Below are 26,000 nucleotides of genomic sequence, written 5' to 3' on the forward strand. Positions count from 1 at the left end.
TTAGCACCAGAAAATTAAAAGCGGGTACTTTTATTTCGTGAGTGATGCCTCTTGCGAAATTAAGTGATAATAAATTTATCATGTATACGTAGGAATCAACAGTATAATAATCATAAATATGCACGAGTTTCACAATACCTTTAGTAAAGTATCCATGCTTGTTATCACTAAATACCCTGTTTTAAATGTGATCGATACTCAGGAGAAAGGTATAACCATGCACCGAGTTGGAATTCTAGATGAGCAAGAAATTTTTCAACATTAATGCATTTTTACTATGATCCATTTAAGTGAATCCCTGAATAAGGAGCCATGAATGTAATACACTTTTAATAGAGACCTGAGTCATATTAAATAATACCATCCACTCAATAAAACTGTTTAGTTTATAAAACAAGAGACTCATGGGCCACATGATTCACCTGAGTTAACTTGCTGTTGTTCAGTATTTTTTATCTTTATTCCCATGAACAATTTTTACCCCATCAGGTGGCTCCAACCTAAGCCCCAAAGAGTCACATCATACAACCAAACTTGAATTCACACAACATGGGGATGCATTAACGCCAATATGACTAACGTGACTTTGCTTTCTGGTGAAGGTCACAAGACCATAGAATGGTATGAAATGAAAGGTCTTGCCATAAGAAATATACATACGGATGCATATTTAATTGCTGTGATAAAATTTTGAAATTCATTTCAAAATTAAGGATTATCTCCCTCATGCATAGATCTGGACGAATTTGATTCCAGTCTTTGGCACTCTGTTTTTCTTTTTAGTTCTTACAAGTTTATTGTTATTTCGGATTTCCAATATTTCGGCTTGAGCATTACTGAAGAGACATTATTTGTCGAAATGCGCATCTGGTGCATCAAAATTGGTAAGGTATACGTTTGACATATAGACAAAATATCATTGAAAGCTCTACCTTAAACAGTTCAGGAGGTATTGGAATATAGGTTAGGTTTTCTTAAAAGTAGGTCAAACTCCAAGTTCAAGATCACAATGTCAGAAAATATGGTATCAAAATTAATTTTGTCACAAGAAATACATATGACAGGTTAAATGGTATTAAAGGTTTTAGTTAAAAGTTTGGGTCAAACTCCATTAGGTCAAGTTTACAAGGTCAAAGATCATGTTTGAAAAGTAAGGCCTTATCATAAGGAATTTACATGCAAATCATGAAAGGCCTATCTTAAATAGTTCAGGTGATATCTGCAAATAGGTTAAAATTAGGTCAAACTCCAAGGCCAAAAGGTATTACCTTTGGTACCAGAATAAAGTTTTCTCACAATGAATGTGCACATGAAATATATATGCTAGAGCATTGTCACTCAGCATTCAAAGGTTATGAGCATGCAGTTTCCAACAGACAGACATGATTTGAATGACTATATATAGTCGCGGGGACATTATAAAAACATAAATCCACACAACTGGGGAACATTTGTAATTTGGCCCTGCTTTCTAATATATCAATCAGCAAGTAAAACTTTGATCCTATCAATTGTATCCCCACTATAGTGATTCATCGATAGTCGCCAACCATCGAAAAATCATCGCTAGATTGCTACCGATGGCGATAATCAAGAGCTGAAATATGACATCAATAATTGGTAATCAGTATTTTGCTGGTTTTAATCTTTGGTTGTTTTTTTTTATTTCCGAAACAGACAACAACTCTAAATTTAAATACGGTGTACAATGGCCGACGACACAAAAATCTTACGATGCAATTATACGTGTTCTATTGTGTAGAAATATTTTTGATCTAAGAAGAACAAGCATTCTGAGAGTATTGCATGGCAATACATAGTCCCCTACCGGTTGCAAAAATTACTGTACCACAGCAATATTCAAAGTTCATTATTCATGTATAGGTTATGGTAAATGGAAAAATTGGGGAACCAGGATTAGGAATCAACTACTATTTGAATAGAGATTACACCAGGAAAAAAGACAAATTTATAATTAGGTTTAGGTCTCTAACCAAGTCAATAAACTGTGAAATGTAGGTGATCATGGATAATTTAGCTATATCAGGGCTCGAAATTAACATATGCCGTCAGTCTGTGACTGGTTAAAAGTCTGGCAGACTGACTGACATTTGTTTTAGTCCATCCGATGGGACTGGTTAATTTTCTAATGCATCATCGTTTTGGAAAATATACTTGTGAAGTTTTATACACACTTTTGGCATGCTTCGATCTGTAGATATCAGACGAATCTGATTTGTAAATATAAATCCCACATTTAAGTGTTACAACATTGTCTGAGGCATATTGAGTTAAATTTCATTTTAATAACATTAACGAAATATGCTTAATTATTTCTGGAAAACTCTGTAGGACACCAGGTAAACTTTTCTGCGGACTGGCTGAAATCATATACCCCATCAGTCGGGCTGGACTGCATGGTGACATAAAAAGTTAACTTCAAGCCCTGCATGTATATTGTTGTATTACTATGCTAGAAGTTTTAATGAGTGTAGTACTCTTATCTACAGATTGGATGTAAATTAACAATTCATGTTATTTTTCTAAGTCAAAGGGTCATAACTTAATGTAAAATCAACGGACCAAGGCGAAATTCAAACTTGATCTGTAACTTATTATGACAAAGCAATGTACCAAATATTAAATGAATATCTGCAAGTACAAACAAAAATAGTCCGAAAAACTGATAATTCATGCTATTTTTCTAAGTCCAAGGGCCATAACTTAATGAACAAGATGTGTTTGTGAAACACAATTGCCCCCGATAATGGCCAATTCCGAAGATGGCCAAGGTCACAAGGATAAATATCTTGGTACCAGTAGAAAGATCTTAATGTCGCAAGACATGCTCATGTACAATATGAAAGCTCTAATATTTACCTGATTTAGAAGTTATGACCAATGTAAACAAAATTTAGAAGTAGTTCAAATGTCAAGGTCAAAAGGTTTAGTACCCAGGGAAAGGTCTTGTCACAATGAATACTCATGTGAAATATTAAAGCTCTATCACTTACTGTTCAAAGTTATTAGCAAGGTTACAGTTTTCAAAACATAGGTCAAACTCCAAGGTCAAGGTCAAAAGGTAAAAAATGTTGGTACCCACAGAAAGGTCTTGTCACAAGGAATATTCATGTGAAATATTAAAGTTCTATCACTTAATACTGTTCAAAAGTTATTAGCAAGGTTAAAGTTTTCAAAAAGTAGGTCAAACTCCAAGGTCAAGGGTAAAAAATGTTGGTACCCACGGAACGGTCTTGTCACAAGAAATACTCATGTGAAATATCAAAGCTCTATAACTTAATGTTCAAAAGTTATTAGCAAGGTTAAAGTTTCAGACAGAATTACAGGATTACAGAATGACAGGACAAAAACAATATGTCCCCCAATCTTCGATCTCGGGGGCATAAAAATCAACGGACCGAGACGAAATTCGAACTTGATCTGTAATTTATGGCAAAGCAATGTACCAAATATCAGATGAATATCTGTGAGCACAACAAAAAAAGAGGCCCATGGGCCACATTGCTCACCTGAGTCACCTTGGTCCATATCTGAAGACTTTCCATATATATTTGCATGTAAAACTTTAGTCCCTATTGTGGACCCAACCTACCCCTGGAGGTCATGATTTTAACAAACTTGAATCTGCACTATGTCAGAAAGCTTTCATGTAAATGTCAACTTCTTTGGCCCAATGGTTCTTGAGAAGAAGATTTTTAAAGATTTTCCCTATATATTTGTATGTAAAACTTTCATCCCCTATTGTGACCCCAACCTAACCCGGGGGGGCCATACTTTGAACAAACTTGAATCTGCACCAAGTCAGGAAGCCTTCATGTAGATCTCAGCTCTTCTAGCTCAATGGCTCTTGAGAAGAAGATTTTTAAAGTTTTTCCTATAATTTCTATGTAAAATTTTCATCCACCCCTGGTGGCCCCATCCTACCCCCAGGGGTCATGATATTAACAAACTTGAATCTGCACTATGTCAGAAAGCTTTCATGTAAATATCAGCTTTTCTGGCTTAGTGGTTCTTGAGAAGAAAATTTTTCACTATACAGTAAAACTCTGATATAGCAAATTTCTGCAGACACTCTGTAAAAATTCGCTATAAGCGTAATTCGCTATACGTTTATAGCGAATTCATAATTCAAATATAACGAATTCGTTATAAAACTGATTTGTTCTACATATATATCAGTTGCATAAGAAAGCAGCAATCGATACACTTGAGTTTGTATTGTTACGCCTATGTATTTTCGAGAAGAAATATTTTTGTACAAGATATACACACTGATTTATAAATGATAATTTATCTTTATGGATTGTTAAGTCACGCAAGAAGATATCGAGAGAAAAATATCAACAAAATTATGTGCAATACATACAAACAGTCTATCGCAGTTGTCATTTACTTGTTGCTTTATACAATAAAAGAGTGTACAATAAAATAAATGCAATCAAACTTCAAATTTAATTAACGAGAATAGTAAACAATTAATACCGACAATATATTTGCTAAATGTATATGTAAGTATTGCTTTGCGTTAACAAACTCTTTTGAAAAAATACAAAAAGAAATTTGGAAATAAGCGATTATTAAAATTTACGAGTTTAAAATGAAAATAAAATCGTTATAAAAGGTGATTTTTACATTCATTCCTAATTCAAGGGGAATATTAATTTACTTCGTTATGTCAGTAAATTCGATATATCCGTGTTCGTTATAACCGACGATTTGCTATAGTCGTAATTTCGCTATATCCGTGTTCGCTATATTTGATATTTACTGTATATTTTTATGTAAAAATTTGATCCCTATTGTGGCCCCATCATACTCCCGGGGGCCATGATTTGAACAAACTTGAATCTGCGCTATGTCAGGAATTAGCTTTCATGTAAATATCAGCTTTTCTGGCTCAGTGGTTCTTGAGAAGAAGATTTTTAAAGATTTTTCCTACATATTTGTATGTAAAACTTTGATCCCTTATTGTGGCCCCATCCAACTCCCGGGGGCCATGATTTGAACAAACTTGAATCTGCAATTTGTCAGGAAGCTTTCATGTAAATATCAGCTTTTCTGGCCCAGTGATTCTTGTGAGGAAGATTTTTAACCCCACCCTAATTTTGCATTTTTGTGATTATCTCCCCTTTGAAAGGGACATGATCCTTCTTTTGAACAAACCTGAAAGCCCTTTACCCAAGGATGCTTTTGGTTCAGTTTGGTTGAAATCGGCCCAGTGGTTCTTGTGAAGAAGTCGAAAATGCAAAAAGTTTACAGACAGACAGACGGACAGACGACGGAATACAGGCGATCAGAAAAGCTCATTTGAGCTTTCAGCTCAGGTGGGGGTATAAAAAGCTAAAAACCCTAGAATATATTCTTTGTCGCAAAGCTTTCATGTAAATTTCAACTTTTCTGACCTTAATTAGGCTAGTAAATTTTGAAATATTTTTCCTTAATACACTGTATACATGTACTTTGATCCGCTATTATATGGCCCCACCCTAGCCATGGAGGCCATGATTTGAACAAAATACAATCTACTGTTTGTCAAAAAGATTTCACATAAAAAACTTTGCTGGCCTAGTTGTTCTCAAGGAAAAAATTCTAAAAGGTTTTCCCTAAATATTCACATGTAAAACGTTGATCTCCTATAATTCAGTGGTCCCACCCTACCTCCAGGGGTCATGATACGAACAAATGAACTTGAATTTGTACAATGTCAGGAGTAAGTAAATTTAAACCTTTCTGGCCCAGTGGTTCCCGAGAACATTTTTAAATGACCAAGGCCATCCTTTTTGCCTTTTCTTGATTATGTCCCCTTTGAATGGGGCATGACCTTCATTTGAACATATTTTAAATCCCTGCACCCATTGAATGATTTGCACCAAGTTTTATTGAAATTGAGCCCGTGGTTCTAGAGAAGACGATGAAAATGTGAAAAGTTTAGATAGATGAGAAAGTGATTAGAAAAGCTCACTTGAGCTCAGGTGAGCTATAACAAAAGAAATAAAACGCATGATTACTTCTTTCTTTACGACATTTTTGAGGAGGAATAGGCATATGCACAACTAAGACATGGCTAAGGACAGAACCAGTACCTGTACAGTTTTTTTGAAATGTTAAGCTGTTTGGGTTCTACATACCAAAGACACAGATATGCAATCTGAGTGTGAAAGTCAGATGTCTTGCATACAAACACCAGTGAGCAGTTAATTTTATTGGAATCACATTGGTCTATATGATTCCCATCTCCACAACTGGTCCAGGATATCGCCAGTACATCTCCAGCCTCTACTTGCTCTTTTAATAGACGATAGAGATCTCCTGGCGATCTCTAAACTGCAAACAAGTAAACAAGGATCACTCTTGGGAACACTTCTAGTATACCGGTCCCCAAAGTATGGCACTAAAATAAGTGCCGACAAAGGCGGTTGAGTAAATACATTTATATATGATTGCATGATCGATCGGTAAAATCGTTAAAACAGCAAGAAATCGCAAAAATAAGCCCAAAATAGAATTCCTTGAATAAAATAAAGTTTAAACCAATTTTTTAAAATTCAAAATGAAAACAGAATGCAAAACGACGTACAGTTTATGTTCCAAAATAAGTTTAGGAAATCATTACGTGTGCGTTATCTACGTAATTCTCTTGAATATTCTCATCACTGATGTTGATGTAAGGAAACTGAATTTCATCTGGGATTGAGAAAGGATATTGATTTTTTCTATTTTACAAAAAATATATATTTAGTCAGTTCGACATTGGAAAAAAACAACTTTTAAAAAGCATTTTAATCGACACTTCCAAATTGGGGGCTGCCTCCAACATCCTTGCTTAATTGTTTTTAAACATCTATGTCATCATGACTCACATTATCAGATTGACGTATCAGGGGACTTCCGTCCCCAAGACCCTGCTTAATAATAACGCTTTTTCAGTATAACATCTCCGTAATACCGACCTGTAACACTTTTGCCCTTCCGCACCGGAATCTGTACGGCTATACCATCACATGATAAGAATATGCAATAAAGAAACTTTGTGCTTATGGTTCTTTTGGCAACTACAGGCCTTCTACCGTGTTTAGTTAGCCATATTTTGTTTCCAATTTTTCTAAATACTGGTTCAAAATAGTGAACCTATGTTTCGTCACCAGTACCAATGTTTGCAAATTGTCTTTGATTGAATTTGGCCAGGGGAACATTTTGAGCAATTGCTTAGCGGTTGTACTCGTACAGTGCTTCCCAAGGTCTTCTGGTATTTACTGGACATTTGGTCCAGTAATGGTTGAGATATTACTGGACCAAATCACATTTTACCAGACCAAATTTTATATGCAAATTAATCTCCTATTGTGGCCCCATCCTACCCTTGTGGGCCATGGTTTTGACAAACTTGAATTCACATTATGTAAAACTTATACAGTACCAATTTTGATGCACCAGATGCGCATTTCGACAAATAATGTCTCTTCAGTGATGCTCAACCAAAATGTTTGAAATCCGAAATAACAATATACTTGCTAGAGCTATATCAGGAAGCTTAAAATTTCATGTAAATTTGAATTTCTGACCCAGTTGTTCTTGAGAAGAAGATTCTTAAAAATGTTCCCTATATATTCCCATGTAAACCGTTGACCCCCTATTGTCGCTCTACCCTACCCCCGGGGGCCATGATTTTAACAAAATGTGGAGCAAAAGGCTCGTGTTTATACTGTTGGATAGGTATTGAATAGAGCTATATATATATTCAATAGTGTCATCATCCACAAAATCGTGCACATTAAGCGTTATCACTCTGCATGTGGTACAATACACATTACGTACATATCGAACAACCATCGTATATATTGATAGAGGTTTTGTTTTTGTTTTTAATTTTCTATTTATATCTATCTACTGATTAAAAATGGTTTCAGCATCCGATGCTAAAATGCAAATGGCGGCGTGTTTACATGCAGTCCACTTAGCAACGGTAAGGGGAATAACTGCTTATGCACAGTCGCATGTTATTGGGGACGGGTATACTAGAAACCTTCCTATTCTTGTAGCACTCCATCTGACCAAACGTAAACAGCCCGAGAGTTCCTGCCGAAGACCTTTTTTAATTCATCAGAATCAAATCTTTGTCCAAATTTTTTAAAGTATATTTTGATTGTGTCGTTCATTTTCAAGGTCACCACATTATCTATTCCACTCTGTGTTTACTTTTACAATAGGTTGAGATCATTTAGTAAAGCATTTTAATGCATAAGAGAAAATCATCACAAACTTCAAAGTCTGGCAAATAATCCTGAAAAAAGATTGTTACATGTATTTTATAGTTTACACACAGATGTTTGCAACCACAAGTCACTTTGTAATTTGCAAATTTGATATTTAACATGCATGTATATTTATAGCCAGTATTCAAATTAATTCTTATGCCTAGTAATTAAGCTATTTAAGTTTTACACAAGACATGTCACAATGACCAGTTCCTTTGTGTAATACAGCTACATCTTGAAACTCTTTTTATCTACATCTTGATGATTACCTTACCAACTTTTATGATGTATTCTGAGTGATGGTGGTTCCACATTCTTTTGTCTTTTAAATTCATATACATTCATCTTAATCATAAATGTTGAGGGGGGGGACTGAATATTAATTTGGAAATATTAATGACATTTAAAATTCCAAGGGAGAAGTGGGGCTCAATTGGGAAAGAGGACAAAATTAAGTGTGACATATAGCAGTGGAAAAAATCTCTTCAGCATTAACCTGATCATCCATGCATCCAATTTTTTAGATGCACAGCCCAGGAGCAATGAAAAAGATATTTAAAAGATTGCACTATTTTCAGACACTTTAGCCCTACACTTTAAGGCCTCAACAGGGCATGACAGGTACGTAACATGAAAATCAGTTTTGTTCCCCAAACCCAAAAGATGATCAACAGCATCTTTGAGGAAATTTGTCTATGCATGCAATTTCTATGAAGAAGTAAACATTTTCAAAAGGTAACACACAAGATGGACAATAAACACACAAAGAGTTATGAGCATGGGTTGTCTGGTCACCTGAGGGACTCAAATTCCTTATTCCCGGGGCTTTAAATATTCTAATTTAAAACATTCTGACTAAAGCTGCAACTTACCGATAAATACTTCCTGTATGCATCAGGCAGATGTTCAGATTTTGCAGGAGGGACAAAATCCCATTTTAACCACACGAGCACCAGCATCTTCTGCATTTTGCAGCAACTCCTAAAATTAAAGTACACACTGTTCGAATATGCAGTATATATATAAATAAGTATGAGACCATATTTAAAATGAAAGAAAGCAGAGGTGAGCAAGTTCACATACCCCGCATGCTCCAACATTGCATGACAATATTGCCTCACATAATGAATGGTAATGCTAGAACAGGACAGACAGGCTCAAAATTGTAAGTTCAAAAAGGGCATTAAAACTTAAATTCCAGAAATATAATTGAATTAGAATTTCCTGGGAATATGCACATCTACAGAGTGTGTCCTTATTAACAACAAAGTTTCATGAAATTATGTTGAGCGGTCTCAGAGGATTTGCGCTGATAAGAAAGGGAATGACAGACTGACCCTCAAAAACATTACACCCTCTGCAACTTCTATGCGCGGGGTATAAATATGTTTAATTGTTTCCCCTCTCCCAACTCTAAATTTCAGAAGAGGTTCTATAGGGAGGTAAAAAGTTTTCTTTTAGCAAGCAGAATTTTATATGAAATCCTCATGACCATTAACAAAGCCCGATACCAAAACGTCATGAAGGACATTCCATGTTTCCTTTTCAAACTCGTAACGTCAGTTCTTGCGTAAAGTTCTGCTTTGATTGCCACATTTAGCAATTAGGGGACGGTGTTGATACTTTAGACAGTAATCCATGTATTTCAGAAATACTCATTATTTAACTACTGAACATAAACATATTGTACATGTATGACGACTTATTCTACGAACACTCTGGTTTCATCGGATTTATTATGTTATTTATGCCATATATAACATTTGAATAAAGTCAGGTAGAATGTTTTATTAAACTATACAGACAATGGTGTTGTTATTTTGGACACATGGTGTTATAACTTAATTCGGACTGAGAGTAAATTCAATTGCTGCTTATTAAATATTTTGTGGTTCAATGGCATTTTATGCGTTGGTTTTTGCATATTATGTTTTGTATGTGGTAGCGATTTCGATTTTGTTTATAATTTTTTAATCATAAGCTTATCGGTAGATCCAACTTTTACCAAAGAACGTTTCAACCGGACTTCATTTTGCAGATCAAACAAAATGGATGTTGACATCTCTTACAAGGTCATGTATTTAAATCAACCAATCAGAACTGAGTTGCAAATGTGCATATAATTAGGTGTTTTCCATTTTGTAAATACAAAAAGTTTTTAAACATTTTCCCTATATATTTATATGTAAAACTTTAAAACAATGTGGCCCCATCCTACACTCGGGGTCCATGATTTTAACAAAATTAAATCTACACTATGTCAGGAAGCTTTCTTGTAAATTTATACTTTTCTGTCCCAGTAGTCCTTGAGAAGAAGATTTTCCCTATATATTTCTATGTAAAACTTTGATCCCCTACTGTGGCCCCATCCTACTCCCACGGGTCATGATTTTAACAAACTTGAATCTGCACTATGCCAAGAAGCTTTCTTGTAAATTTGAACTTACCTGGCCCAGTGGTTCTTGAGAAGATTTTCCCTATATATTTGCATGTAAATATTTTATCCCCTGATGTGCCCTTTACCTTGATGATTTGTTCATTATCAGGATATTCGTGCAGTATGCTTTGTAGCTCTTCCAAAAGGGTGTTTCGTCTGTATGCATGGTACTTTACTTTTGACGACATTGCTCTAAAAATACAAAATACCTGTGTAGTTTGGATACAAACAATTAATGTTGTTATTTTGTCTAGCTGTTCCTTTGTGATCAGTCGTGCCGTAACTATAATGTATTACTCAGCTAATTTGTCAGATCGTGTGTGATCTTTTACAGCTGTCTTTTTTAATGAGACGCGATAAAGGCGGGGGAATTAGATGTGCAAGCATTTATTTACCTACATGTAGGAGCAATAGTAACAATATCAGGAAGAGGACCACAAGACACCAAGAGCAGGATAAACAAGACAAGGACAGCATAGGAAAGACTGAGGAAAGCATGGACTGCAACGAACATACGAATTAGAACAAATGCCAAGCTATTCAAGTTGCTAGTGCAGTCAGTGCTGCTTATGGTCATAAAAGAATTTACATCCGATTCAGTTCAGGTGCTTGTGGAGGATCGTGTGGACAATGTGGCAGCAGATAGTGACAAACAGGGAAGTGGCAGACAGGGTAGACATCAGTTCAATAAGCAATGAGGTGAGGATACGGCAATGGAACTGGATAGGACAGGTGCTAGGGAGGGAAGGTGACGACGACTGTGAGAAGGCGCTAGGGTGGACACCAGAAGGGAAATGGGCATAAGGGAGACTGAAAACCTGGAGAAGGACAGTAGAAGCAGAAAGAAGGAGTGCAGGATGGAAGAGCTGGAATGTCAGAGATTAAGATATGATAGCAACAAGACACAAAGTGGTTTGAAGAGTGTGTTATCACTTTGTACTTCTTCTGGCATGCATGGAAAGAGCTAAGTGTCAAGCAAGTAATATACTATTATCTACTGTACCCCAAATTTAGACCTATATTATTCACTGTTTCGTGCAAACCATTCAGCGTTCGTTGCACATTGGTCACCATTTCGAGCAAACCATTTTGTGCACGAATCATTCCGTACACGATTACACCATGCCAATAGAAATGTGCAGACCGTTCAAACCACACCCTTAGAAACTTACAGACCATGCAAATGTGCACGTATTTCAGTAAGGAAGTCTAAGACAGATGGACATTGTTGGGAATCGAGCAATTATCTCAAACTATCTCTAAGACGGACTTTCAACTAGAGGTGGGACAATCCATCAGTGCACCGATGGATCGTGATATTCATCTTGGCGATATACGGATCAATATATACACATGTCCATTAAATAACGATATCCGTTATAGCATTTTCCTAAAAATATTCTAACGTCACAAGTCGGGTTTTTAGTCCGTCTAACAGAAAATGAAAGCTAGTAGAACAACAAAATAAAGATGGCGGGGTACATGACGTTAACAAAACCAACTGGAAGCAAGTTAGGGGTGTATCTGAGAGGCTTCGCTTGCCAGTTTACGAAATGGAAAATGGTGCAAGAAAAATCGATCAGACGAGATATTTGCAAGATGTTTGGAGCATTGTGATATAATTTATTTTATTCTACTCAAGTAACTAGTTGAATCGAATGATATTTTTTTGGTTATAAATAAATAAATTTGAAATCCTTTTATTCTACTTTTCATTGATATGCAAAATATTGTGTGTCAAATATCGTGATATGTATCGGATTGGCTAGAAAGGGTATCCTCCCACCCAAACTTTCAACAGTGAAAATCTGCAAAAAAATCTAAAACAAAACTGTTACAGTACTTCTAAAACCATAAGATAGAGCAAATCCATACCCCTCGAAGCAATCTTAACGCCCTTAGCATAGTCTCCAGCAAGTGGAGATACATATATATATATATATATATATATATATATATATATATATATCTTCCCTCGATATCATAGTTCATTTTTTTGTAGGTATAGAGGAATAATGTGTCATGTTACAGTCTTGTTTAATCAAGTTCCTTTTTTCAAATAAAAAATATTTTCATCACAATTGTTCATCAGGACTGTTTGCATAATGCAAAGACCGACCTGTGTATATTAACTTGTATATTTTACACAAATTCCAAGTGGGTTTTTTTTACCACAATAGAGCTAGGTCAGCTAATCTGGGTATTTTAAATTAACATTTGTACAGAAGGTGTGAAAATCAGTGAGGGCAATACGGGACTTTCGCGATACGGATCCACTCCGACTTCTATCGCGCGTTGAAAGTAATTTGTAGGGCATGTCACTTCCATATTACAATAACAATTAAGTAAACAAACATGGAATACTTCAATTGCAATCAAATTACTGTATTAAAATGCTATTTTTGAAAGAAAGGAATCACTACAACAATTTTATAAGAAAATGCATTTGATTAAATTATGCTAGTTGGCGAGGAAAACAAATCTATGGAATATATTGAGGATTATTATCGCTAAAACTTCACGCCTTCCATCCAAGGATACATGTCTAAATGCGCCTTTTCCCTTCCACCTAATTTACACCAAGGTACTAAGCACCAATAAAATATCGAATCGTCATCGTGAGACTGCTCATAGCGTTTTACGGACCGTCTGCTAGCGAAACACCAGTTGCATCAATGTTAACTTTGCCCTACAATTGCTTACTATCACGTGACTGCAGTGTATAAATGTCAAGTCTAATCGGTCGTTCCGGCACATCCCGAAAGTTCCGTATTGAAATAAGACAAAAGAGGTGTTTATAATTTTTCGTCTCTCTAAAAAAAATGCAGTTTTCTTTAAGTTGGAAATTGAGGCAAATACACTAGTCCTGTGTCCCCAGAGCTGTATGGGCACTTAAATTCCTCAGGTTTTAATTTCAATTTCTTTTCAATGTGAACACATTTTTTAAAAATACAGTACACCGTAATTAATAACAGAGAGTATTTGAGTGTTGTTCTGTGCATGTTTATGTGCCTGCAATGTAAATGAATATTCCTCACAAATCATGATGGAATTGTAACTTACATACGTAACATTTTTATTTCTTGTGTTTGCATTCATTTGTTACTGAAAAATGTATATTTTTGAAAACAGATTCTTCTTTAAAACAAATGGCAAAACAGCTCATAATCCAAGCAGCAATTGAAGAAATGTTCCAATGAAAATAAAGCCGCATGAGGATGAAGAATTACCAGGTATTCTGATTTTATTTTCTGATTTATAAAAAGATGGGTTTTTTCAGGTCACCTGAGTTAATTCAGGTGACCTATTGCAACTGGTTGTTTTTGTCCGTCGTTGTGCGTTAACAACTGAACATTTTAATTTCTTCTTGATAACTACCAGTAAGTTTGATGATCCCCAGAGTAGAGGTTCGATCTGATCCCAGGGTGGGGCCAAACTTACATGTAGTATATATTATTTATGTGTAAGTTTGCTGATACTGTATAAAACTAAATGCATAGCTAATAGGAATAGCAGAAAAGGAAAACATTCCTGTTTTGAATATCTAGTAAGCTACATTCTAATGTTCAGCAACAGTATAAAACAAGATGTGTTATTACAACTTCAATGCCCTCATAAGTACATACACTGATGAAAGGCTTCACATAATATAATAGGTGTATTAACATTAAAACATTAAACGATATGATTAATTTGGACCCATTCTAGAGTCAAAACCCTGGGTTGTGAAATTCACCATTTATTGTACATCTTTTCTGTTATCCCAAACCGCTGCGGTGGCCGAGAGGTTATATAGAGCGTTCGCCCCGCATGCAGAAGGTCCGAGTTCGAACCACGGCCGCGACAGACCTAAGTCGTTAAAACAGGCAGTGACAGTTCCATCGCCAAACGCTCGGCATCAGGTGTGAATGTCACGGGTCCTCAGAGATTACCTTAAAAACGGATGACCCATGTCACAGTAGATGTGGCACGCTAAAGAACCCTCACTGCTCAATGGCCATGATCGCCAAGCATAGGCCTATAAATTTGAAGCCTTTCACCGGTCTTGGTGACGTCTCCATGTGAGTGAAAAATTCTCGAGCGAGACGTTAAGCAAGATACAATCTACAATCTGTTATTCCTGAGTATGCATTTAGGTTTTATACAGTACCAGCAAACTTACACATAGACACTATATACTAAGTTTGGACCGAATCTGGGGTCAAAACCCGTACCCCGAAGATCATGAAATTTACAATTTTGGTAAAAACCTTCCTGCTTTACATCTTAATGCATTTAGTTTTTCTTATTACATGTGCAGTTCTAGAGAAGAAGATTTTTGAAAATTGGTCAATTTTGGACAGTTTTTGCTACGTCTCTAGGGTTCCAGGAGTGCAGGAATCCTGAAATTTTCTATTTATGTCCCCCTTGTCCCAAAGATGTTGCATGCCAAATTTGAAAAGAATTGGTAGAGTATTTATCAAAAAGAAATTAAAAATGTCTATTGTTCACACATTTAATAACTGACCATTTTGACCCTACCCTGTTACCAAAAACCCCTTACCCTGGGATCATCAAATTTGCAATTGTGGTAAAGGACTACCTGTTCTTTCTAAATATCTATTTAGTTTCAATTTAGTATCAATTGACAACTAAGCACTAAAGAAGATGTTATTTAAGTGTTTTACACATAAACACTGTATACCAAGTTTGGGCCTGCCCTGGGGTCAGAACCCCTACTCCAGAAGTCATGAAATTTACAAATTTGGTAGAGGCCCTGCATCCTGCTCTACATCACTATGCATTTAGTTTTTCTTTCACGTTTGTGGTTCTTGAGAAAAAAATTGAAAAATTGTCAATTTTGGGCAGTTTTTGCCCCCCCCCCCAGGGCCCCAGGGATGCTGGAGTCTTGAGATTTACAATTTATGTCTACCTTGTCCCAATGATGCTTCATACCAAATTTAAAAAGAATTGGACTGGTAGTTATCAGGAAGAAATTAAAAATGTTCAATTGTTAACACACGACGGACGACGACGGGCGACAACCAATTGCAATATGTCACCTGAGTTTACTGGCAATGGTGACATCTCCATATGAGTGAAAGATTCTCGAGAGGGGCGTTAAACAGTAGGGGAAGTGCCCTCGACTTGTTCAATCAAAGCGAAGTTTGGATTTTGAAGTCTTTTATTTTGCAAATAAAAAACACCTTTTTCATTTGTCGAAAAAAAAAATCACAAACACACAAGATACTTGAGAACTTTTATCACTTTTACGATGTTGGCATCGTGCATCATACAGCTGTCATCAGGTCCTGGTCATTGTGAGCCATTAATGTTTAATAAACCACCTTAACGAAAAGGGAGATCACAACTTCCGTATACTCCTTTATAACTATTCATGAGATGCAGTCAATCATAGAACGAGACAATGACTAAAGATATAAAACAATGTTATTAATATTCTAGAGACCCTTTCTTTTTTATTTTACCTTTGAAATTCTCCACAGTCTATCCCATTCTATGTTTACCCTTTCTTCGACGTTGTGGCTAAAATCAATGAATGACAAATAAGCTGAGAGCTTATGCTCACGGGCTACACTTCCTTTTCTCAGAAGCAGAAGTGAAACAAAGTACACCTCATAGATATGCAAGATTTTTTTTAAAACAAGGCGGACACCCTCATATGTATCCAAGTCTTACACAGGAAGTAAAATGGATTTTTCTTTAATCACTTTCATGCATGGGTATAGATTTTATAGTCATTAATTGAATTTATTTTTATAAGTAAACAATATTTTTTGTTACTATTAAATCCCTAAGTGTAGTGTCTGTTTGGAAACCTACATAATTAGGTAAAGGGTTATCCAGTCTATACATGTAGTCATTCAGGTCTCTGGAGTGTCCGACTCAAGGAGATCCATTTGAATTATCAGAATAGAAATAATGAATAGAAATTGTGATGAATAAACTATATGTGACCCCATATACTGCTTGCTATTTTTCTCATGCGATATTACTGGTAACTGCAAAAATAAACAAATGATCTCAATAACTTTACAAATATATATTTTACAATTAGATCTTGAAAATTAACCACACAACCAATACCAATTATAAAATACACTGGTCAAATGATTTGGGTAATGTTTTCTGTAAAATTGTAATAAAATATACACCTCGCATACATGTGTGTTCCTTGTGAGCATAACGAGAGTCAGTATTGCAAATTCCATGACAAGAGTGTTTTGTTGCCCCCCCCCTATATATATATATATATATATATATATATATATATATATATATATATATCGTCGTATCTGATACTTATTCACTCTTGCAAACAAAGAAACACTGAACTCAGGTTGTCTGCATCTACTTAGTATGCAGGCAATGCTGATAAAGAAATATATGAATAGATACAGTAGAGATTCTGAACACAGTTAATGAATTTCTTATCAACGTTGTTGCATAACAGGGAGAGAGGCTGAGATCCAATGCACATAGTGAGTGTGTTGGCTTTGATTTATATATTTGCAGAAGTATCAGAGATGTTAGCACTTTTCTTCTTTTCATTTGAAAAGTGAGTAGATGTACATCACGAGTGTCTTTCTCGTTTGTACGGGATAAATTTGCTCTCGTAAAAGAGGGAAGGTGAAGATAACGAATAGTGATCAATCTCTTAAGAGGAATAATGGCGTTTTTGTGAGAATATCTCACTGTATGCGAAGTGTTCTCGACCTGTTAAATCGAAACGAAGTTTGGATTTTAAAGTCTTTTATTTGCAAATAAAAAAAAAACCATTTTCATTATTAAAAAAAAAACAAAATCACAAATCATTAAAAATGATTTAGAACTTGTATCTCTTTTACGATGGTGACATCGTGCAACATACAGCTGACATTAGGTCCTGGTCATTGGGAGCCATTAATGTGTAATAAACCACCTTAACGAGAAGGAGATCACAACTTCTGTATACTCCTTTATAACTATCCATCAGATGCAGTCAATCATAGAACGAGACAATGACTAAGGATATAAAATAGTGTTACTAATATTCTATAGACGCCCTCTTTTTTTTATTTTACCTCTGAAATTGTCCACAGTCTATCCCATTCTCTTTTGGCTGTTGTTCCTTTCTTCGACGTTGTGGGTAAAATCAATGAATGACAAATAAACTGAGAGCTCATGCGTACAGGCTACACTTCCTTTTCTCAGAAGCAAAAGTGAAACAAAGCATACACCATACATATGCATAGAGTTTTTAAAAAACAACAACAAGGCGGACATCCTCATTTGTATCCAAGTCTTTCACAGGAAGTCATTTGCATTCATCATTAATCAATTTCATACATGAGTATAAATTTTACAATCATTAATTGAATTTTTTTTTTATCAGTAAACAATATTTTCATTTACAGCTAAAGCCCCTCGTGCAGTGTCTGTTTGGAAACTTCCATAATTAGGTAAAGGGTTATCCAGTCTATACATGTAGTCATTCAGGTCTCTGGAGCGTCAGACACCTCCATGCCAGCATACCTTTCATAAAGGTAACGCGCTTCAGGACGAATGCCTACGTGAAACCCTCAAGTACTTTCAAGAAAAAAAATTATCATTTAAAAATGCCATGCCATTTGTCTATATACTTGAATTTTCTTGTGCACTTACACAACACTTAATGACCCTTTACTAATTTCTGATATAGAAAAAATATACAAAACAATGAGATGATATTTTGACCTATATACGTCGAAAAATTATGTTCAAGCTAGATAATTTAGATTACGGGTTCTCAAGGACACGGCAATGTTAATTCATTTTTACTGATAGTATATGCTCAACCAAGCTTTAATATAATTAAATGTTTTCATTCATGGAATATATAGACGGAATGAGTTCAGCTTCTTCATCCTCAACTTCCCATATTTATAAGGCAATATTCCATTATTATCTGCATATGGTATTGATATCTGTCAACTGATTCGATACGCAAGAGATTTTCGTGTGTAAGGTCAGTTTTTAAATCGAGACAGGCTACTGACAAACAAGTTGATGGTGCATGGGTTTCAACAGTGTCGTTGAAAGTCAGCATTTCTCGAATTATATGGTCATTATAACAATCTAGTTTGCCAATACAACCTAGCATTGGGCCAAATGCTGTCTGACGTGTTTCATACTGATTGTTAGATATATCCAGGGGTCTGTGTTTGCCCAACTCTCTATTTTGTACTGCTTATAGGAGTTATGAGATTGATCATTGTTCGTTATCTTTCATCATGCTTTTTATAACATGAAAATACAACCTGTAACACAAGCATGGGTCCTTTAAACGTGCATGAAAATTATAGCATGCATTGAGGAACATGAAATTGCATCATGTTAATAAAATCAATGCAGATCCCCAAATTGCCATTAAAACATAATGCTTCTACCAACATGAAATTACATCATGATAGATAAGTCCAGATCAGTATGCTTATATCATGCTTCAACATGAAACTGCATTAGGTTTACAGATATCTACAATTTGAGATGAAATACTTCTAAACCCACATGGGGACTTTGAACTGGCTAATGCTAAAACATGATGTATCGTCACGATACATCATGTTTTAGCATTTTGAAAATACTTCATCATGCTCTAGTCTTCATATTAAAGTCATAATATACTTTGATGGCTTGCTGATGAAAACCTTAATTAAATCGGTATTATTCTATGTATAGCATCAATAGATGATACATGTTAAGCTCAACATAGGTAATCAAATATGTCCACCATCTACCAAGATATACAGGCAACAGATGATGTCACTATGTTATACCTCATCGACTTAACACCCAATAACTCCCAGTATTATCATGCCCTATGTTGCCTTAATAGAAAATCACAAAATACCATAAAGCGTGCATCAACGTCAGTGTGTGTGTGTGTGTGTGTGTGTGTGTGTGGTTATATATATTTCTATTCTTTTGTATCTACTTCTGAGCAAATGCATGTCGACTGAGTGAAAAAAAAACTTACCATCCTTTGGTATCATTTTACAAATTGAAAAACTCAATATGAACAAGAAACTCTTATATAAATGTTAGTGTTCATGCCGGAAAATGTATGGAATTGAAAGCATCAGACCTGAAAGCATCAACTTCACATGATAGATGTTCTTGTTCAAGAACTCTACCCCTCCCCCCCCCTGGAAATTTTTTCCATCTACTAATTTACCAGAATATTTCAATGAAGGGCATATTCATTATTACATAATTGAAAGTGTGCAATTAGCAGGGTCTGACAATCATTCCTATGAGGATGTTGATGACATGCATATATCAAAACCTTTTGAAATGTTTAACTAACAAGCTTGTGAAACTTCATGTCAGATTCTCTCCTAAATATTTTGAGTTCGGAATTCCAAGAAGACTGGATCCATTTGAATTATCAGAGTAGAAATAATGAATAGAAATTGTGATGAATAAACTATATATGACCCCATGTACTGCTTGATATTTTCTCATGCGATATTACCGGTGACTGCAAAAATAAACAAATGATCTCAATAACTTTACAAATGATTATTTTACAATTGGAAACTTGAAAATCAATATGAAACCAATAACAAATATAAAATACACTGGTCCAGTGATTTGGGTATTGTTTTCTGTAACATTATAATAAAATCTACACCTTGCATACATGTATGTTCTTTGTGTGCATAACGAGAGTCACTATTACAAATTCCCTTTTTGCACAGGTTTAGCATATCTGATACTTATTCACTCTTGCAAACAAAGAAACACTGGGTTCAGTTTGTCTGCATCTAAACTTAGTATGCAAGCAATGCTGACAAGGAAATCTATAAATAGATACAGTAGAGATTCTGAACACAATCAGTAAAGTTCTGATCAACGTTGTTGCATAAGAGGAAGGGAGTCTGAAATTTAAGGCACATCGTGACTGTGTTTGTTTTGATTTATATATTTGCAGAAGTATCAAACATGTTAGCATTTTTTTCTTCTTTTCACGTGAATCATGAAGAGATTTACTCCGCGGCTGTTTTTCGCGGTGGTACGGGATATATTTACTCTTGCTAAAGAACAATCGCGTTTTTGCGAGAATATCCCGCTGTATTGGAAGTGTTCATAAGCTTTTAGATAAAAGCAAAGTTTGAATTTTGAAATCTTGCAAAGAAAAAACACTTTTTTCATCCCCCAAATCACAAAATCATACAAAATAAGGGATAATTTGTATCACTTTTACGATTGCAAAATCGTGGTTAATACAGCTGTCATCAGGTCCTGGTCATTGCGAGACATTATTGTGTAATTGACCACCTTAACGAAAATGAGATCACATCTTCCGTATTCTCCTTTGCAACTATTAATGAGATGCAGTCAATCATAGAACGAGACAATGACTAAGGATATAAAACAGTTTTACCAATATTTTATAGCCTCTCTCACTTTTGCTTTAACTTTTACACTTTGACTTTACCTCTGAAATGGTTCACGGTCTATCCCATTTTCTGTTGACTGTTGTTCCTCTCTTCGATGTTTTCGCTAAAATCGATGAATGACAAATGCAAGGTGAAGATCAATAAGCTGAGAGCTCATGCGCACTGGTTACACTTCCTTTTCGCAGAAGCAAAAGTGAAACAAAGCATATCTGCTACGAGCATATCATGCATATGCATAGGCTTTTTTTTAAAAACAAGGCGGGAATCCTTACTTGTATCAAAGTTTTACACAGGAAGTATAGTTGATCAGTTGAGGGTTTGTTGTTGAGAGATTATGAGCACTAAATGAACCGTTTTACACGAGTTTGTGCAATATCAAGCAGATTGATGTTGTTAATCAGCGTCTATATTTGTCGATGTCGTAAGTGGTCGTGCGACTGTCTTTGGATTATGCACTACAGATGGCGGAGTGACAGGTGCAGTTGTTTGTATTAGCATTGATTTAAAAGCAAATAATTATGGTAATACAATAGGGTATGTTAGATATCTTTATAGATTCAGATCTGAAATACGTTGACAGTGTTTCTAAGTAGACAAAATTTGTTGAAATATTGGGCTAGAAAAGTTGATATATGTACATGAATTTATTGAAATGTACATTAACTAAACTCTGTTTCCTTATCATCCGAATAGATTGTGATATGCTGCTATACATGCACATTGTATACTTCAGCCCTTTCTTGTCACAATAAATCCAAAGTGTTGCTTAACTTTTATGCCCCCTTTGAGAAAGACGGGGTATATTGCTTTGCACCTGTCGGTTGGTTGGTCTGTCAGTTTGTAAACCAAACATTTTCCACTCAATATCTAAAGAATCCTTTGCTTGACAATTGCCAAATTTGGTGCAGTAATTTGTCCCCAGACAGTAAATGACCTTTATTGATTTTTAGGTGACAAGGTCAATGGTCAGTCCAAGTCTTGTCCGCTAAATATCTAAAGAACCATTTGTTTGGCAGTTATCATACATGGAACAGTGATTGTTCCTAGCGAGCAATGACCACTATTGATTTTCAGGTCAAGGATCAAACTGGACATAATAAGACATTGTCCACTCAATATCATGAGAACTATATGATTACTAGACTTAAAAATTGGTACACATATTTCTTGTAAGAAGTATATAACCCCTATTTGATTTTTAAGTCACAGTGTCAAAGGTAAAGGTCAAACTGGACATAGCAAGTTATTTTCTGCACAATATCTTGAGAAACCTTTGCTTGACAGACATTAAACTTGGTTCATTGGTTCGGGTTACTGGTAAAATTTCTCTGGACATAAGGCATATCAACCACTCAATATCTAGAGAACTGTTTGCTTGACAGTTACCAAACTTGGTACAGTGGTTGTCTATGGATAGTAGATGATTCTTATTGTTTGTCAGGTCAAAAGTCAAATTGGACATAATGGGATATTGTCCACATAATATCTTTAGAACCATTTTCATGACAGACAATAAACTTGATACCCTGGTGCCCCTTAAAGAGTAAATGAACCCCCTTGGTTTTCAAAACACAATGTCAAATGTCATGATCCGAATGACAGGTTATTTGGAAATGTTTGCTCAGTATCACGAGATATCAAACTTATTGTTATAGTTATCCATGACTAGTAAATAATCCATGCTTTTCCCTATCACTTCAGAAATTCTTAATGAAAAGTTTACTCGTTTTGATATTTCCACACGAGAGTTTGGGCATATGAAAGGTGAAGATAACGAACAGTAATCAATCTCATAACTCCTACATGCAATAGAAAATAGATAGTTGGGCAAACACGGACCCCTGGACACACCAGAGGTGGGATCAGGTGCCTAGGAGGAGTAAGCATCCCCTGTCGACCGGTCACACCCGCCGTGAGCCCGATATCCTAATCAGGTAAACGGAGTTATCCGTAGTCAAAATCAGTGTGCCAAGAACGGCTTAACAATCGGTATGAAACATGTCAGACAGCATTTGACCCAATGATAGGTTGTATTGACGAACTAGATCGTTATAACGACCATAGAATTTGCGAAATGCTGACTTCAATCGAGACTGGTTAAACCCCCTGTACCATCAACTTTTTTGTCAGTAGGTTACCTCGATTTAAAAACTGACTATACGCAGAACAAGCTCTTGCGCATCGAATCAGTTGAGAGATATAAATACCATTTGCAGGTGATAATGGAATATTGCTACATAAATATGGGAAGTTAACAATGGAGAAGCTGAAATCATCCCGTTTGCCATACAGTTGAGTTGTCAGTTTGCCGTTAATATCTCCTTTCAATAAAATACCTAAGTATGAAGCGTTATTTTTCTAAAACATTTCTTGTATATCAAAAGATAATGAAATGCACGATTTAATACAGTACCAACCAGACCCAACCTGACAGAAAGCTGTCCCAGAGCAGTCCCGGGGATTGCTTTCTGGGACTGCTTAGCAGTCCCAGAGCAGTCCCAGGGCAGTCCCAGTAAACAAACCGAAAAGCAGTCCCAGCAGTCCAAGTAGTCCCAGTAGGCGGGGTCAAAATAACTAGTGGGAGGAGCTAAGCCGACAGTGAGATTATCAATAAACATTGTCGATAATCGCTGGAGCGCGTCAATACGGTAGTCCAAATTAAAGATAAATGACTTAAAATGTAATTAAAAAGAAAAACAATACATTATACATGAAAACAGCACATATTCAAAATACTTATGTGACACTTTTTTATGAATATATATCAAAATGATAGTTTATGAATATGTGTGAAAAAAAGATACATACAGAGTTTTTATAAGTCTGATAACCACAATTTCACAACGTAAAATCAATTGACGTCCATGTTCTGTCAGGCAATTTTGTTGTTGTCATTCAATATTAATTTTTTAATATTTCATACATGTGAAGTGTATCTTGGGTTCTGAAAATTATGCTGCATAATTATATTTATTTCTTGACTGGGTTATAGAAATAAATGTGTATAAAGTCGCATAAATGATTTATTCATTTATCGTTTATATCAAACTACCAAAAACGGCTTTCCACTTACGTGTACATGTATTTTTGATATGTAAATGATTGGTTAGATATGGGTTACTTATTGCCAGCATTGCCAAATTGTTTAATTTCACTACAACATTTAGACAGACTTAAATAATTATGAAGATTCCAATCAAAGTCTATATGTACATGTTGTTTTAACCTGAAATCGAAGGTACAGTGTTTGTAAAGTGCATATTCCCGAATAAACGTGTTCAAAGCGTTACCGACAACATTTAATTTAACAATAATTGCTCTTTTGCTACTCATGATAGCCCTGTTTTGACACCTGTCAACACACGACGGCATTCCGTGTCTCCCGTCTCCATGGACACAGTATACCTGAGTAGCTTCCTCCTTCATATCGAACCTGCCGACCCCATACCCCGTCTCCCCTCAAGAATCATCTATAAAGTCGTCTATCTAATAAATGGTCCAATGTATTTCATTTTTCAAATGTAATTAACCAATTAAAATTAATAAAACAAATTCTAATTGAATCCGAAAAGAGTGATTTATCATTCTGGGTTAAAAAATCCAACACCGAGAATGTCACAAAGACCCAAGCGGGCGCTGACAAATAAATATTTTTGTTGTTTATTTTTACATGAAAATATCACTGAAGTACACATACTTTTAAACTGTTACGCAAAATCATGATTTAGTGGAAAAAGAACAAGGAGTAAATTGTTCACATTCATGTACATGTAAAAGCTGCTTCTTTAAAAAACTAAAAAAAGAAGAAGAAACTGCATACATATACCTGCACATGTACATTAATCATGAATCAAATTGTTCTGGCTAAGACACTAATACTTATAGTTACAAACTAGAAAAAGTATAAAGTACAAAGTATCTAAGTGTGTTTACAGCATAGGTGCATTTGTTTGTTAGTTTTTTTTTCATGTGAAAACACCTTTGTACAAATTCAGGATTTTAAATAATTATCCACCGCCGAATGTAGGGAGATATTCTTGTTATTCTATTTCCATCCATTATTTTCTCAAGTTCTCTAGTGAAAGTGTGTCAGTAAGCGGTGAAAAAACTACTGAAGTGATTTGTGTATATTCTGAATACACGGTGGACGGGGCTTTCTTGTCAATCATAACACCACGTGATTCATTCACGCTCGACTGAACAAAGCAGTCCCAGAAAACAGTCCCAGGACTGCTGAGACCGCTGGGACTGCTTTCTAGAGCAGTCTCAGGGTAGTCCCAGGGCAGTCCCAGGGCAGTCCCAGAGAAGTCCCACTTTTTGAGAGAGCAGTCCCAGAGCAGTCCTCGGGACTGTTTTCTAGGACTGCTTAGGTGTCAGGTTGGGTCTGGTTGGTAACGTGGTACTGTAATTTATTTTGATTAATCCAGAAAAGACTGTTAAATTCAGAGTCATAATCAAAGAAGTCAGAGTCATCCTCCTCAATTGCTTTCTCTAAATTTTCTACTTCAACAATGTTAGACTCTTATTCTAAAACATCATTAGGTACAAAGTGGGCATCGGGAGACATAGGCTTCCTAACTTGTTAAACACTTCCTTTAATTCACACTCTATGTTGAAATGTTGCAATGAAATTAGAAGTCATTTCTGTTTATACTTTTTACGTAGTTTATCATGGTTGAAGGTCATGCTTTTCCTCAACCAATTAAGATTTTTTTCTCTCTCAGCACAATGGACAGACTGTCTAAATTTATCGATTTTCCTGACTATTTGTCTCAGGCGGACACACACTCTTTTTTTTGCATTCCTATTTTAACATCTGTTTATATATTTACGTTAAAGTATTCATGTGCACACTTTTCATGA

At 35.5% G+C, this 26,000-nt stretch overlaps 1 pseudogene; it reads right to left on the reverse strand.

The window, feature by feature from the left end:
• LOC125679281 (sacsin-like) overlaps positions 1-21,386 on the reverse strand; it is a 50,717-nt pseudogene extending 29,331 nt beyond the window's left edge.
• Positions 21,387-26,000: the final 4,614 nt, after the last annotated feature.

Source organism: Ostrea edulis, chromosome 2, assembly GCF_947568905.1.
Source record: "Ostrea edulis chromosome 2, xbOstEdul1.1, whole genome shotgun sequence".
NCBI classification, from domain to species: Eukaryota; Metazoa; Mollusca; class Bivalvia; order Ostreida; family Ostreidae; genus Ostrea; species Ostrea edulis.